This window comes from Balaenoptera physalus (genome assembly GCF_965194825.1).
Source record: "Balaenoptera physalus genome assembly, chromosome: 6".
In the NCBI taxonomy this organism is placed as follows: domain Eukaryota; kingdom Metazoa; phylum Chordata; class Mammalia; order Artiodactyla; family Balaenopteridae; genus Balaenoptera; species Balaenoptera physalus.
The window spans coordinates 103,313,531-103,331,059 of record NC_138885.1 but is presented as its reverse complement, the minus strand read 5'-3'; positions in this window follow the sequence as shown (position 1 = coordinate 103,331,059).

The following is a 17,529-nucleotide window of genomic DNA, read 5'->3' as shown; positions in this document are numbered from 1 at the left end:
CTTCTGTGTCTGACCTGCTTTCTTCAGGTCAAAGTTAGGGAATCAGCTGTAACAGTGCAGCAGAGTTCAAAGGAAGGAAAGATGTGTGCACACACACATATGCACACACATAAATGGGGGCTGTTTTGCTACCCCAGTGTCACAATCAGCCTTTTGATTTCCTTTGTGATTTAATCAGGACCATAAGTAGGGCACGTGACTAGGACAAGGAGGTTACCGTTTGAAAGTGGTAATGGAATGGGTTACATTTGTTCCATTTCCTATGATCTTTACATTCATGAGATCATTATCATGAAAACGGATTTGTGCTGTGCCATTTCCTGTTCTTGTTACAATCTTTATCATGGCAAGAAGGTACCAGGTTTTAACGCCTGGTGTTATATTTAACTGTTATCAATAACTGCTGTGTAGTGTGACTTTTCATCCCATATCATTGTTGTGTGCCCCCAGAGTAAAGGTAGTGCAGTCTGGGTATTTGAATGATGGTATACTGAGTTGTCTTGAGGCTCTAAAATATCAGGGTAGGGACACACATCTTCCTTCTATATCCCAACCTAACCAACAGGAGAACTTTCACAAGAGACTCTGACTTGCTGCTGTACCTTCCACAGAGACTTCAGATGCCCACTTTTCTTATCCCTGGCTCTTTACAGCCCAAATGACACTCCTAGTGACAGTCAGATTGTATAACTTAAGGGGCAAGGCAGTGCAGTTTCCAATTATCATCAAAGAATTCCCCCAGCATTACCATGCTGAGACTTCAGGCTGATATTCAGGTTGATATGGATTAGATCAAAAATAGAACATGGTATAATAAGAACCTTTGCTTCCTGGCATGGAGTAGAATCAGAATAGCTAATGGTGCAACACTTTCAAGCTTTCCTTTTTTTTTTTTTTTTGTAAAGTAGGTTTAGTTCTTGTGAAAGCTGCTGAATTGACAGCTCAGGATACTATGGATAGAAAAATTATAAGCTTTCCTTCTTTGCTAGTACACCTTCGGCCTGCCCTGGAGGGAATGTCTCAAGAAGAAAAAGGTTAGTTCTTTCTCCAGATACTTTTAACCTTTAATTCAGAAGTAGGAGTATTATCCAAGCTGCTTATTATGAAGAATGTATCAAGATGTGGCTATTTTCCCTAAGATCAAAGCTAAAATGGACAGATCATTTCATATAGGCAACTACAGAATCACTCAGCTAGAGCCAGTTCTGAAACCATGTTTTCCTTCTCATAAGTGAACTCCTGAGTGCTCCAAGTGAGTTTTGCAACACACTGTTTGTGATTAAAGTTTTAAGAACTCAACACTTAGAGGAAGATAGGGTAGAGCATTTGTTCACATCCAGCACTTAGGAAGAATCCAGTCATTGCCAATGACGACCCAACTGTATTTCTTGATAGCAGTGCTCAGAGCAGTGGGGCTGACTAGGATGACCTAAAGACTTTAGCCTTAGTTTGAAGGATGGTGGGGTATTCACAGTCTTCTACAACTTGGTAGGGGTCAACATTTCCACCCCTTTTTTTATACAGGACTCAGCTGATATTCATAAACTTTGGGGTGAGAGTTCATTGATGCCTGTCAGGAGGGTTCTGAAATTCCTGAGATTCTATATAAATTTTTGTGAGCATAGAAACTTTTTTTTCTACCAAGAGTGTACCTTCCTAGTTTTTATCCAATTTTCAAGGAGATCCACTACTTTAGACCGCCATGTCTCATTCCTCACTTTTCTCCAGTTCTTGGACCAATTGTCACCAGTCCCACTCAGAAAATACGTAGAAAAAAAGGCAGTAGATCACTAACAATACAATAATGTTTTCTTAAAGGTAGACAGTACATCTACAATAATGTACATGCTCATCTGCTAGCTACACCCACTTTAAGGAAAAGAATTCCCTTAATGAACACTATCATTTTAAGAAAGAGAAAGAAAAATATCTTCCAGCTTATAAAGGATGGAAGTCCATTATCAAATATGACAATTCTCTGAGAAACAATACGTGAGTGCCAATATAAACATAACCACATTGCGTGCTCTGATTTTTAGAAAAGGAGAGAGAAAGAAGCTAAAGAGAACGGCTCCTGCTTTGCCACCTAATATCATTCTGGGGAGTTCATAAGGTTAGGAACTTGACACTGGTTTCGAGTGGAAGCCAGTCAAGCAGGATTTCTTTGCCCTCTGGACAAATGGTTGGCCTACTTCAGGAATTTTGAATAATTATTGCTGTTCTCTTCAGCCAGAAGTTTACCTTTCACAAAGAGTAGAGCTTGTGGCATTAACTTAATCCCATTGCCTGAGTGCACGAAGTCAGTTTTGCTCTGCAGAGTTATTATTCCTAATTTATGAGTCTGAGACCTATTATATCTCACTGCTTGAGTCCTCACGTAAAGGAAACCCTCATGGGCTTGCTTAGAGCTGACATAAAGCCCAGTACCCTGCCCTTCCGGGAAGGAAATCCCCTCACAAATACAGAGCAGTAGAGAGAACATATTGTTCCTGCTGTGTGCAATGCTGTTTTTCTCTAAGGAGTGTGGAGGCAGCAGTTATGTGCCTGCAACCATGACACTCCAGAATTTTTCATTCTTGCTTTCTCCCCATGAAAACGACTCATAGTAATTCCCATAGAGATAGCCTTATAGTAGTTGAACAATCTATAGCCCAGCAAGAGCAAGAAGTCAGTTGTCTGCACTGAGATCATTACTATCTTTTTACAAAACAGGTAGTTGAATGAATTAAATCCTTCCATAGTCAGTCCTTGAACAAAATTAGCATCTAAGTGGGTTTGAAGAAGACATGGTCTTGGCAACCACTGGCCAAAATGGCCAGCAGTTTTATTTTCTTCAGAAAGGCAAGGTTCCCTTCATTTTTAACTCCCTCTTATTATTCCTTGGTGATTTCTATTGTTTTGGAATCATTCTCAACCATACATAACAAGTACTATTAACCATGTGGGATTACCCATCTATATTCCCAGGGAACAGAGAGTAGCTGTGAATATTTTTGCACGCCTAGTATATTATTGCCTTCATGCTGCCTCGGATTATTAGAGTAATTTTACCAAGAATCCCCAACAACAGATATCTCAGGAATTACTCTGTTTCTAATAGGAAGCCCGTTAACTCTGAGGGAAAATACATTATTGTTCCACAAGTGCTGTATTGACTTAAAAATGTGTATGTACTCTGATCTAGTATAGAAAAATCTTCTGTTTTTTGGTAATCTGTGAGGGTCTTTAAATTTTGCAGTGTGTGTGTGTGTGTGTGTGTGTGTGTGTGTGTGTGTGTGTGTGCATGCACGCACGTTTTCAAAACATCAAGGCATTTAGTCTTCCAGCCCAGTGAAAACAACATACACAGCATGAATCTCTAACTTTTTTGCAACCTATGCAGTTGACCTTGTATCCAGTTAAGAAGGCAACAAGACTAGTGTTTTGCATAGTTAAGTTTTCCAATACTTTTAACTCATGTTTGTTGATTGCTTTATCATTTCAGTACCAAAAAGGGTTTCTAGATTTTTAAAAATATAGTTTTCAGGTCACTAAACTTGTGATCTTTTACACAATTCACCTTGGTACCTTATCACTCAGACTTTGCAATTATATCTTTGTATCACCATTTCACAGACATATTCAACAGTAAGAAAATGGTTTTAATGACATTTATTTACCAAGTGTTTTGAGCTCTTTAGATAAAATTAAGTACCCACTTAAATTTGTTGAGGCCTGTTTTGTATCCTCAGAGTTCATCTGTGTTGTCCCATAAGGCCTGATTTCCTTCTTAAGGCTGAGTAATTTTCCTTGCGCTATGCACATACAATTTTCTTTATCCACTCATCTGTTAATGGACATTTAGTTTATTTCTACATCTTGACTCTTGTACACTAACAGTGTACAAGAGTTACAATTTCTCCATATCCTCACCAACACTTATCTTTTATTTTTTGATAATAGCCATCCTAACATGTATGAGGTGATGTCTCATTGTGGTTTTGATACGCACGTCCCTGATGATTAGTGATATTGAACTCATTTTCATATACCTGTTGGCCATTTATGTCTTCTTTGGAGAAATGTCTACTCAAGTCCTTTGCCTGTTTTTTAAAATGAGTTTTTTATTCTATTGAGTTGTAGGAGTTGAAGTGTCCAGACTTGATATTCAATAAGATAAGTTCCTAAGATAATGATTTTTACATAATACTTTTGTTGGGACCATTTAAATGAACACTTAATGGGAAATGGGAAATTTTTTTTTGCCTAAAATGTTGGTGTTAGAGGCAAAGTTAAGTCCTGTGCTAGTTTTTGTGAATTTTAAGTAATTGTGTTATCTCTGTTTTACCTTGATTCTCATCAGTGTATAAAGCCAATATATAAAACAACCCTCCTGGGATGGCTATGGAGACACACACTCAGGTCTGCCTTAAGACAGACCTTGCTGATCAGCTTCAAGGAGCTGCAGCACCTTTAGCATCCACTGTGGCATTTAAGCCAAGGCAAGGTTTTTCCTAGATAACCCTAGCCAATGACTGACCATGGCAAGGCTCCTAAATCCTGGCCATTCTGCCTCATGAAGGGCTCCTCTACAGGCAATTTATGACACGGCTCCCTGAGACATTCTCAGAGCTGCACAGTAGTCTGTTCTGACCTAATCCTCCTTCCCTTCCTCCTCTCCTTTCACAGGTCTCAAACCTCTGTCATTATTTCAAGGCTTTCACTGCCTACTCCTGCTCCCTCTTCATTATCCTTCAAAGGCATTATCCCAATTAATCTCTTGTACTTCTATCTCCATATTATGGTCTGCTTCCCAGATGACCTAACCAGCACACCTCCCTTGAGTCCCAAATCCCTCTTTAGCTGCAGCCCCATTTCTTTGTTTCATTCTGCAATAGAACTTTGCACAAGAGCCATCTAACACTGTGGTTTCTACTGCCTACTTCCTGCTTACTCATTAACTCCCATCTATCTGTCTTCTATTACCAATGTTCCACTTGAAAAGTTTTCTCCATTGAAGCAATCTATCTCCATGTTACAAGCCCAATGGATATTTTCCTGTCATCTTATTTTGTCTCAGGGAGATTTGATATTTGAGGGGATAAAAAAAAGCAACTTTTCATTTGCAAATTAGAGAGCTAATATCAGGTCCTAACTAAGAATATGGTCTTTGGAATTAGATAGCTTTGATTCCTAGATCTGCCACTTATAAGCTGTGTAAACAGGCAAATTGGTTAACTCACTGTGCCTTGGTTTTTGTACCTGTAGAATGGGGTAATAATAGTACCTACCTCTTGAAATTATGAGGATTAAGTTAGTTTAAGGCAATTAAAACAGTATTTGGCACAGGAATTACTAGCAATCATTGATATTATTCAACAACACATTCTTTTGTTGTTGTTTTTTTCTCCTACTTCTGAGTGCTCCGTCTCTATTCTTCTTTCCTATTTCCTTCTTATAAGACCTCTAAATGTTGGAGTGCTACAGAGCTTGATCAAGTGCCTACTTTTCTAGCTATACTTTCTCCTAGCCCAGTGAATTTACATACCACCTAGATGCCAACAGCTCCTAAATATATATGTCTTTATCCTTGACCCATATCCAACAACATTTGACATTTCTACTTGTATATTATAAACATGTCAAGTTTAACATATCAAAAACAGAACTCCTGATAACTCCCCATCTTGTCAAACCCTGTGCTAAGATTCCCCCCTCCAGTAATTTTTCTCATGTGCTCAAGTTTAAAATCTAAGAGTCTGATCTCTCCTTTTCTCCTTCTTTCTACTACCACCACCTTCATCTAAACCACCATTACGTCTAGCCTGGATGATGGAAATAGCCACCAGCCTGGGCTCCTAGCTTTCACTTTTGTTCCCCTCTACAGCAGATTCAGCTCACAATTGCCAAGTGTGTCATTTTAATATGTAGTAAAATTATGTCACTCCCCTCCTTAAAATCCTTCTTTGGCTTCTGATTGAATTTGCGATAAAATCTAAACATTTTCCTTTGGACTGCATAACATCATCTGATCTGGCCCCTGCCCACTTCACCATCATCTCCTTCCAGATTCACTTATTTGTTATGTTCTCCAGTGGTCTACTCACTGGTTTTTAAGGTGCTAAATTCTTATCTGCCTTGGGGGCCTTGGGTTTGCTCTCCCCTCTCAATGCACTGCTCTTCATTGGCTTTTTACTTGGCTGGTTACTTCAAATTTCAGGTTTCAGCTCAGATGGCACTACCTCCGGGAGACCTGCCCTGACCAGCCATAGAAAGGAATATACTGCCCTTGTTCATTATTCTTTGGCTTTTTCTAGTATGCTTGAAAAATCTTAAAGTGTCTTGGCTGTTTGCTTATTATCTGTCATTCCTCACTAGACTTTAATTTGCTTCAGGGGAAAGACCTTACCTGTCTTATTCACCTGTATATACCCACTGCCTAATGCAGTGCCTGGTACACAGCAGGCTCTTCAGAAGTTTTGGCTCAATTAATAAATGACCAAATTTGGCAGTGAACATTTTAGCAAAAGAATGGCATAACAACGATTAACAATTTAAGGGGATCAGTCTGGACAATAGGATTGTCACAGCTCTTACTGCCTGCATTAGAAATTGTGGAAGTCAGGCAGATGAAAAAGTGCTAATATTAAAAAATGTTTAAAACAGAAACTAACATTTAAAAAATTAAAATGCTAACATTTTGGTCATGGGTTTCTATATAAAACTTGTGTTAAACTTTATGTAGGTATTGGGGTGAAGGGAAGTTAACATTTCTTAAACATCTACTATATGCCTAGAACTTAGCTAGGTTCTTCACGTAAATAAAATATATATGTATACATATTTATCAGAACACATTTACTTTCTACTTTCATATTAGATTGATTAAAAGCAAGCTATAGCACTGAAGTGTAAAATTTTTGCAATCTAATACTTTTTTTCATTTTATGATTGTAAAATAATACTTGATACATTTCATACATAATATGAAAACTGACAGCTTAGTAAGGGCTCAAGAACCTATAAAGCCATTTTGCATTGTGGAGATATGTATTAAAATGTAAAATGCATTAAGTCAGAAATAAAAATTGCCATATATCATTATAAGTAGAATATTCCCCTAAATATTTTCAGTAATTACATAAGGTAAAGGGAGGCATTTAAAAGATATTAATGACAGCTACCATCTAAATATTTGCTCTACAGAGATGGCAGAAATTTGCCGTAGGACTTCAGTGAGGTAGCTGACTGTCCATTTTACAGATTTAAAAAACTGAGGCTTAGAAAAGTTGAGTAATTTGCCTAAATGCGCCCAGTAATTATCTCAACCAAGATTTGAATCCAGGTCACTCTGATTGCAAACCTCTTAACCACTGTTTTGGACTGCATGTCAGGTATTGAATCCCTAACCCCCAATGTGATGATATTTGGAGGTGGGGGCCTTTGGGAGATAATTAGGTTTAGATTTGGTCATGTGTGTCGGGCCCTCATGATGAAATTAGTGCTCTTGTAAGAAGAGAAAGATAGATCTCCCCCCTCCCCCTTTTCTCTCTCTCTCTCCAGAAACTTGCTCAGAGGAAAGGCCATAGGAGAACACCGCCAGAAGTTGGCTATCCACAAGCCAGGAAGTGAGCTCTCACCAGGAGCAAATCTGTGAGCACCTTGAGCTTGGACTACCCAGCCTCCAGAACTGTGAGAAATAAACTTCTCTTGTTTAAATCATCCACTCTTTGGTATTGTGTTACAGTAGCCAAGCAGAGTAAGACTGCCACATTGTTAAGCAGTCATTATATTAGCTCTACAGCACGAAAAGAAAAGTCATCTTAATGAGAAAAAGCCAAGTTCTTTACTGCTCCAGCTCTAAAAGTAAAATCCACAAGGGACTTTTCTCTTGGTTCAAATAATATTTTATGAGAAATTAAGTTATAAAAGTATATGATGAGTTTAGTCACCAGAGAGACCCAGATCTCTCTGCAGAGTTGTGGTTGAAGCTCTGTGGGGATGTTTCCATGTATTAGACTACAGCCAACTCTCTGGGGTGCCTTGCTTTCATGAGCACTAAAAATGTGTACAAGTATTGAAGAGAGGACTTGAAAGACCCTTCGTGAGCTGACCCAGAGTCTGAACATTCCTTGCCTATGCTCCCTACTAGGAGATTCTGACTTGATCAATCTCAGATTTTTGCTCATAGCCAGCTGCAAGTGTACATGCTGCACAGGTGGTCCTTTAAGCTCCCAGAGGGATGAAATGCCTCATCACTCAGCAACCACATTGGCAGACTAAAGGGTGACACTGATTGGCTCTGAACAAATGAGTAAGTGTCCAAATCTCGGGAGGAAAATATGATAGAAAAAAAAAAAGCCCCTTTTAACCCAGTCTTTCACAGACCGGTAAGATAAATGCAAATCCATTTGCAGTGGGAAATCCAATCACTCAAATGAGGGTCCCAACAAAGCCATCCTTAGAAAATGACACATTATTTTATTCATTTATTCAATGTTTACTGAGCCCCTAGTATGTGCCAAACACTATTCTGGGCCCTTGGGATACAGCCTGAATGAAAAATCTCTGATCTCAAGGAGAAAGGCAAATAGGTAATATATTGGGTAGTGATAAGTGCAAGGAAGAAAAGTAAAGTAGAAAAAGTATACGGTGAGGAGGGAAATGGATGCCGTTTCTACATGGTGGACAGGGCAGGAAGGCCTATTTGACGAGAGACCTGAAAGAAATAAAGAGGCAGGGCGAGCCATCCTGATGTTTGTGGAAAGAGACTAACAAGAGCAGGATGCTACAGGAGCCATTTGAAGACATCAGTGGTTGGAGCAGAGAAGACGGAAAAGAGGGGATGCAAGGGGTAGTGGAGCCAAACAAGGTATCACCTGAAAAGCTGTGCTAGGACTTTACTGAGTGAAATGGAAATGATTGGAGGGTCTTCAGCAAAGGAGTAACATGATAATGGGTCACAACTTCAAGGAACCACTCTGGATAAAACACAGGAAGCAAGAAGGAAGGAAGCTCAGAAATTAGTGGGAAGCTTCTTCAGTTGTTTAAGGAAGAATTGATAGTTTGAACCAGAGTAAATGCAGTGGAGGTCATGAGAAATGGTCAAATCTGGATATACCTTGAATGCTGAAGGGACAGGCTTTGCTGAAAGCTGGGATAAGGGATGTGATAGATCAACTTTCTTAAATCACCCTCTTGATCTATCACATCCCTTAAGAAAGTTGAAGAGACAATTTGATGAAAGTCAAAAAGTTGAGTTCTTCTGTCAACCTGTTAATTATGAGATACCTTTAGATATCCTAGTGGAGTAAACAGTTGGATATAAACATTGGGAGTTCAGAGGGAAGGCCCACACTGAAGACATAATTTTGGGAATTGTCCCAAATAAGGGCTGTAGTTAAACACATGAGCCTAGAGAGAACATCCAGGAAATGAGGCTCAAGGGTTAACAGCTAACAGCGCAGAGTGGTTAGTATGTGCCAGGCATTATTCTAGGTGCTTTACTTACATTAAACTCAACCCTCACAGTGCTATGAGGTAGATACCTTTCGTGAGGAAACCGAGGCACAGAGAGGTTTGGTAACCTGTCAGCTCACAAAGCTAGATAAGTGGAAGAGGCACGATTCAAACACAGATAGATACGTTACAGAGTCTTGCACAGAGAACGCTCAGGTTATGTATCACCAATTTCAGACCTTGTATCTGCTTGAGCTTCTGCAGTCCCCAGTGACAGTCAGAACAGAGAAGAAAAAACAAAGGTCAGGGCTTCCCTGGTGGCGCAGTGGTTGAGAATCTGCCTGCCGATGCAAGAGACGCGGGTTCGAGCCCTGGTCTGGGAAGATCCCACATGCCGCGGAGCAACTGGGCCCGTGAGCTACAACTACTGAGCCTGCGCGTCTGGAGCCTGTGCTCCGCAACAAGAGAGGCCGCGATAGTGAGAGGCCCGCGCACCACGATGAAGAGTGGCCCCCGCTTGCCACAACTAGAGAAAGCCCTCGCACAGAAATGAAGACCAAACACAGCCAAAAATAAATAAATTAATTAATTAATAAAAAAAAAAACTAAATTAAAAGAAAAGCAAAAGGAAATAATTTAAAAAAAAAACATAGGTCAGAGTTTAGGGCCATTTAAATTCTAAGCTTGTATAATTGTCAACACTAGAAATTGGAAGAGTCAAACAAGTTCTTAAAGCACACACACACACACACACACACACACACACAAATCAAACAAACCTTCCCTTAAAAGAAAGGCAAAACAATCTCAGGAAAGAAATGAAGACACTTTTTATTTTATTCAATTTACCCAATTCCATCTATAGATTGTAAGATGCCTTTCAATTTGAGAGATCTAAAAGGAGAAAAATGTGTGTCTTAGAATTGATGAAATGTAATATTTTAGCTTTTTACAGCAGTCCGGTTTGTTTTGTTGACTGAGTTCTGAGCATTATTTTGCCAGAATTATATTGTTCTTAATATACTCTCCATTATATTAGACCACAATGCCTTCCCTTTAGTAGGAATGACTTTCTTCCCAACAATATTATTTGTAGGGAAAAGAGCCACAATTTTTAACCCTTTAGTTATCTTATTGTATATAATATTTCAGAGTGATGTTCATAATAATGGCTGATGATAAGCATAAACAATTTTCACATTGTTTTTATTGAGAACAGGATCTTTATCTCATTCTCTTGATATCTTTAATACAGTAGGAACTTGGTAAACCTTCCTAAACTAATGAACAAAAATTTAAGTTTGATACTCATTCCTAGTGTCAAAATATTGCCACGTACATATGCAGAATGCATAAAGCTTTCCTTTTGTCACTTTGAAATTTTGCTGATCTGTTCAAGTGCCAGTGTTTATGAACACAGACATTATTCTTGCTTGGTTAATCTGTGTATTTATCAAGTTCCTCTATCTTAGGTATCCCTAGGCATGATCAAACCAAGCATTTCACCCCAGAGAAGTTGTTGCCACTATTCAGTGGCAGCAGAGAGCTACCCTTACTAGCTTAATCAGATTAGTAGGGCAGACCTTGAAGACAAGCCTAACACAAAAGAACAAATATTGTATGATTCCATTACATGCTGGTACCTAGAACAGTCTAATTCATAGAGATAAGAAGTATAATAGTGGCAACCAAGGGCTGAAGGGTGGATGGGAGGAATGGAGAGTTACTGTTTAATGGGTATGGAGTTTGGAATAATAAAATCCTGGCTAGCTAATGGTGATGGTTATACAACAGTGTGAATATACTTAATGCTACTGAATTATACACTTAAAATTTACCGTTTTAACCATTTTTATATTTATATATTTTACTATAACACACACACACACACACAAAGTAGGGTGGCTACAATGGTACATTTCTCCATTCTTGGTTAAGTGGTTTTCTAAAGGTAGGCAGTAAAAGTGGGAAATGTCTGTTATCTACTTGTATACAAACACATGTGTGTACACATATACCACCAGATCATGCCCTGTGTCTCCAAATAATCCTCTCACCTCCTCCAAACCTATCATCAAACCAAAATTTTAGTTTCCAGTTTATTTCAGAAGTTACTTATTGACCCCTGAAATTAAGGCCTGAATTTCCCTCTGCTTGGCATAAGGAAGTGCTCTTTTGGACTCATCAGGCTATTTGCCCCTATCACCTGCTGGGAGAATCTGAGAAGCTGTTGGAGAGAGTCTCAGAAGCAAAGGTCCCCAGGGGTGGGGATGGGAGTGTCAAATACTGGAAAATACAGTTTAACATCTTTTTCCTAGCGCTGCAATATGATGAAAGGGCACATAGCTTTGCTGGCTGGAAGATCTGGGCCCAGTCTCTGGCCCTGCCTCCAATACCCATGTGATTTTATGAGAGTTATTTCTCTGATCTCAACCTCCTTATCTATAAGATCGGGAACACTAGTACCTGTTTGCTCAGTCCTTGTGAATGTAGATCTACCACACTGGGCACAGAGTAGATAATCAAGAAATTCTAAGTTTCTTTCCCTTTCCTAATCAGAGTGTCTTGGCATGACCAGTAAGGGTCTGGATCTTGAGATTATTGGGCAACCCACAGCTGGTCCACAAACCAGTTGATATGGAGAGGATTTTGCCTGTGATCCTGTGGCAGAAAAAGTGAAATCTGTAACACCAAGGACCATGTAGTATAATGGAGAAAAAGCAAATGGTTATTTAAAACCCAACTATAGCTACTTTGGCTCATATGCAGAGTGACAAAACTCTTATCAGTAGAGATCAATCAATGCTATTGCCTTCCCTGGAGGGTCTAATGGAGGGGGTGAATAAAGGAAAGTCTAGAATCTCAATGCATCTCTGTGGTGCTGCTAGAGGGAAAGAGGAGGAGTCAATAGCCCATTGTTTAGGCTGGCACACTGAGAGTCTTTGGTTATACAAGGGTGGAGGGTGTGTTAACTGCTGTGCATAATAAAGTGAGGGAACAGAAATTGGAGGAAAGCTTTGAAGAGTCACTATAAGGCTAACTACATAAATTCCCTTGTTATCCCCAAACTTTTAATACAATATTCTACACACTCACATAACTAGCGTGGTATTTTAGGGGAGAAATCAAGGAGAAAGTACTGCCTCAGGGGTGATGTGGTACAGTACAGACACAATTCTTGGGAAGAACATGACGAGTTTACAAGTAGTTCAGAGCTAGCACTGACCCCCCGCAAAAAAAGCACACACCATCCTTTTACCCTCTCCTCCTTTTCCCTGCCGGAATTTCTAGAACAACTATGAGCAATGTGGGGCTCTCATCACTTGTGGGATAAGGTTCAAATCCATTCCACTTAGATTGAAAATGATGGCGCACCTCAACTGATGCCTGGGATACTCCAGTAGTACTGGGCTGGGATATAGGTAGGAAGGGTGCCCACGCATGCTCAGATACCGTCATAGTCCCCTGAGCAAAATTCAGAGATAGCACTCTGCAGTCTACTTCTCACAAAGAAGGGTCAGTCATCTCCGGATAAAAGATTTATTTTTCTATCAAGTTTTTTGGTATGTATTATACTTACACATAAAGCATAATTCTGGTTTCTTAAAGGGAACCGACTTGACAAGAGAAAATATATCGGAATTTCCTTTGGAAGTATTTGTCAGCTGCCGACATGTAAATTTCAAATTTGAGCTCCCAGTTTGGATAGGAACAGAGATTCAGAACTTCATTAAAGATCCTGTCTTATTTCATGGAGACAAAGGAAAGGTGTGTAAGAAGACAGGATTGCTTTTAGATACAGTTTCAATGTAAAGGTAGACTAATTACCCTGTTCATTTTATTCCCTTTCACGGTGCCCCACCACCACCGCTGCCGCCTAGAAGCTTGTTTCTTCAATTTGCTACAATTTAATCACTGACTTAAATTATTTAAGACTAACAGACCCCCAGGTGAATATCTAATTTAGATGGCATTTTTGTTTCAGTACTCATTTTTTTTTTAATAGGTTACCATTTTGATATTAGTGAAGCGGACTCCGGTGTACTTGAGTTATTTCCTCCATAGAATTACAGTAACTTATTTTCTAGCTTGCTAGTTAGCTATTTGAAAGGAAAATAGCGTGGTAAGAGACATGCTTAGAATATAATTGGTTCTCAGTAAATACTTTAAAGGAAATAAATTAAATATTGAAGAAATTTAAAAAGGAAGCAATGAATGAATGAACTAATGCACGTATCAAGAGCTGGCTATATTTCAAAGGAGCTGGCCAAATGCTCCTAGCTTATGTAGGCATCAGCTCCACTCTCTGCCTGCCCTTTGTACTACACCTCCCAATACCCCTACCACCACTAATAGCATAAACACACACCAGTGTGTATATTGACATAAATATTTGTCTAGGTAAGTGGGTACCTAAAAACTGGTCTTAGATTTACAGGTTGAAGTCTGAGAAAGGAAAAGGAAACTCTTCCCCCCTTCAATTGCCTTCCTCTTCATTTACTGAGCCCTGACTGAAAGAATGAATAAGTGAATACTCAATTCAGGCTACAACTCTCTTCCATCTGACCTCTCTCGACTACCCCAAAGGATTTTCGTAAAGAAGTATAAAATAGATAGCTTGATTTTTCATAAGACATGTGCCCTTAACTATATTATTGTCTTCTGACAAAAGGGATGTTTAAGATTATATTGATGCAATTTTACTGGAGATCAAATAGAAGTTCTCTTTTCTCCCTCCTTTCAACAAACTATTTTCTTCATGGATGTGTGTTTGTGGTTGAACAATTACAGCACTCCATCCAAATCTAGAATTCACATTATGTTGTGAATTTGTAATATTTCTTAATTTTTGTGATTATAAAAAGATACTACATCATTATCACACTATATTATTATCACACTAAGTGAAGTAAGTCAAACAGAGAAAGACAAATATCATCTGCTGTCACATGTGGAATCTAAAATATGATACAAATGAACTCATCTGCAAAATAGAAGCAGACTCACAGACATAGAAAACAAATTTATAGTTACCACAGGTGAATGGGGGGATCAATTAGGAGTTTGGGATTAGCAGATGCAAACTACTATATATAAAGTAAACAACAAAGTCCCACTGTATAGCACAGGGAACTATATTCAGTATCTTGTAATAAACTATAATGAAAAATATATATATGTACAACTGAATCACTTTGCTGTACACCAGAAATTAACACAACATTGTAAATCAACTGTACTTCAATTTTAAAAAAGATACTATACATAGATTAATGGAATTATAATAGTTAATATTCATTTGGTTACCTGAGTAAGATGTTAAAGTTATTAATACCTGAAAATTACTGAGACTTCTGTTAAAGTTCACCTTTTCAATCCAGAGTGGCTTTGCCCTTTTCTTTCAATCTATTGGTACAATGGAAATACATGCAATTAGACCATTTGCCATCAAGGATCATGATGGCAGAGGAGTGCAGGAGCTGCAGCTGCTGTAGGCACATGAGCAGAAGACCCAAAGGTGCTTGAGATGTATAGGACTAGAATGTATACACAACACATAGGCTGGGAATTGATAATTTCAATAACCAAATTAAACAAAAATCCTAAATATTTGTGTTAATTTTTAATGACTCAATCTGTTCAAGATTAAAGGATTAATGCAGATTAATATAAAGGAACAAAAGAAAAGGTATTGGCATGTGTAGTTTGGCTCAAGTAAGTTCCAAGAACCAGTGACTGAAAGGTGAACTCTGATTCTTTCCTGGTTTCTCTGGATTGTTTGGAATTAGAATTGTCTAAATACCATGAGTAATATGGAAGTTCTCTGAAGGGTAAGTTAGTGCTCTGAGCAACACTTTCTGATAATTCAACTGGAAACATAATTGAGAAACTTTGCTATGGCAGTTTCTCAGAGATGGGAGTGATATGCAGAGTCACTCTGCTTGGAACTTCATCAGTTTATTCCTAAATCCTGGCAGAATGAATTCAGCACTTTCTTGGTCTTTGCTGTTGCCTTTTCATGCCTAAGAAACAAGGCCTTGTCCTTAAATAGTCACTGTCATCATCCTTAACACCACAATACACCTTCTTTATGCTTCCCATTTCAAACGCTACAGAATGTTCTATTCACGATATTTCTAAAAGAGAAGTGATAGAGGATGCTTTGCCTTTTTCTGAAAATACTCTCGTAGTTTCTTGAGATTCTAGCTTATGAAGATTCCACTGATATTTCTGCATGTCCCAGCTCTTATGAGGTTAGGGTTTGGATAAGGTTTTGTCACATGGGCTTTGGTGATTAATAGTAATACAAATTATATTGGTATAGCACTTGCTGTTTACCATGTTCCTCTTCAGAGGAGTCCAAACTACTTTAGACATTTCCTTCTTTATGCCAAAATGCTTTCATGTATCACCCCTGGCTTATTTTTAATCTAGTTTATTTTCATCATTGAAATACCTACATAGTCATAAATTTTAAATAATTTCTTATAAAAAGAAAATTGTGTAAATAAAAAGGATAGGGTTCACTTCTTTCCTACATTCTCTTTGGAGTCACTTGATAGGTGCTTAACTTTTGGGCCCCAGTAAATTCTATCCTGGCCTTGCCATCACCACATTTGGTGGCCAAATAGATACATTGTGTCTTAAGCCAAGGCTAAGAAAAATCAATTGTAGATTAAAGGACAATTGAAACTACAAATTAGTGAAAAGAGCACCAGGGACTTCCCTGGTGGTGCAGTGGTTAAGAATCCGCCTGCCAAAGCAGGGGACACGGGTTTGATCCCTGGTCCGGGAAGATCCCACATGCCGCGGAGAATCTAAGCCTGTGTGCCACAACTACTGAAGCCCACGTGCCCTAGAGCCCATGCATCGCAACTACTGAGCCCACGTGCTGCAACTACTGAAGGCCACACACCTAGAGCCCATGCTCCGCAACAAGAGAAGCCACCACAATGAGAAGCTCACGCACCACAACAAACAGTAGCCCCTGCTCGCCGCATCTAGAGAAAGCCCATGCACAGCAACGAAGACCCAACGCAGCCAAAAAAAAAAAAAGGCACCAAATTATAACTGTGTATTAGCATGATTTAAAACTAATTTTATGGTTCTTTAGCTTGAGTTAAGGTCCATATTTTTTAAAGTATATCTTAATTACTCTGTATCAAGAACCCCAAAACCTATAGTTCAGTGAAGGGGTTTTACTGCTACACATTTCAAGTAAATGACATCTGGGATAATTTAAGGTGAATTTTGAGTGTATAGAACAGAGACTTTTTGGCTACACATAGAAAGATCAATTTTTCCTAATTCAGTAATAGTAAAAATAATACTAATGATAATGGTAATAATAATAATAAAATAAATTCCAGTAGATGAAGTTCCTTAATAAACTGCAGAAGACTTCTTGGAAGTCTCTTCCCTACTTTTGTGTGATATTATAACTCTCTGGAAAAGATAGTACTAGAGTTTTAAAACACTATTAATAAAGTCAAGGTGTCCTTTTTTACTGCAGGTTTTTAGACCTTTGGCTTCTTAGATAAAGCTCATGTGACTATTAGAATCTAATAATTCTGCCTAGCTTAAAATTTGTTCTCAATTTATGGCTAGAAATAATTAGAAGTCTTCATTTTAAATCATTCACCACATGGACAAATTGTTGAATGACATTTCTAAGAACTTTCTATTCAAATAAGAGGAACAGTGTAGATCATTCCATTTTCTTGACATTTGCAATGGTAAAACCCCTTAACTATTGTTTTTGGCTTTCTGCATAGTTACAGAGTGATTAGAGTGTACTTTTTTAAAAATAAGAATCCTAACCCAAGAAGTTAAAGAACTAAAACACTAAAATGTATTCTAAATCATGCTAACACCTGGTTAAATTTGACACTTTCTCACTAATTTGTAACTTCTTCAGTTGTTATTCATCTATAATTGGTTTTCCACTGTAGTACCTCTTGCATCCAATTCTCCATTTCTAGGGTCCCTGAACTCATCCTCAGGGGCTCTGGAGCCTATTAGGTTTTCCACTAACTATAGTACCTTAGGTAGAATCATATAGTGACACAGATGCTCTGTGAACACCCTCAT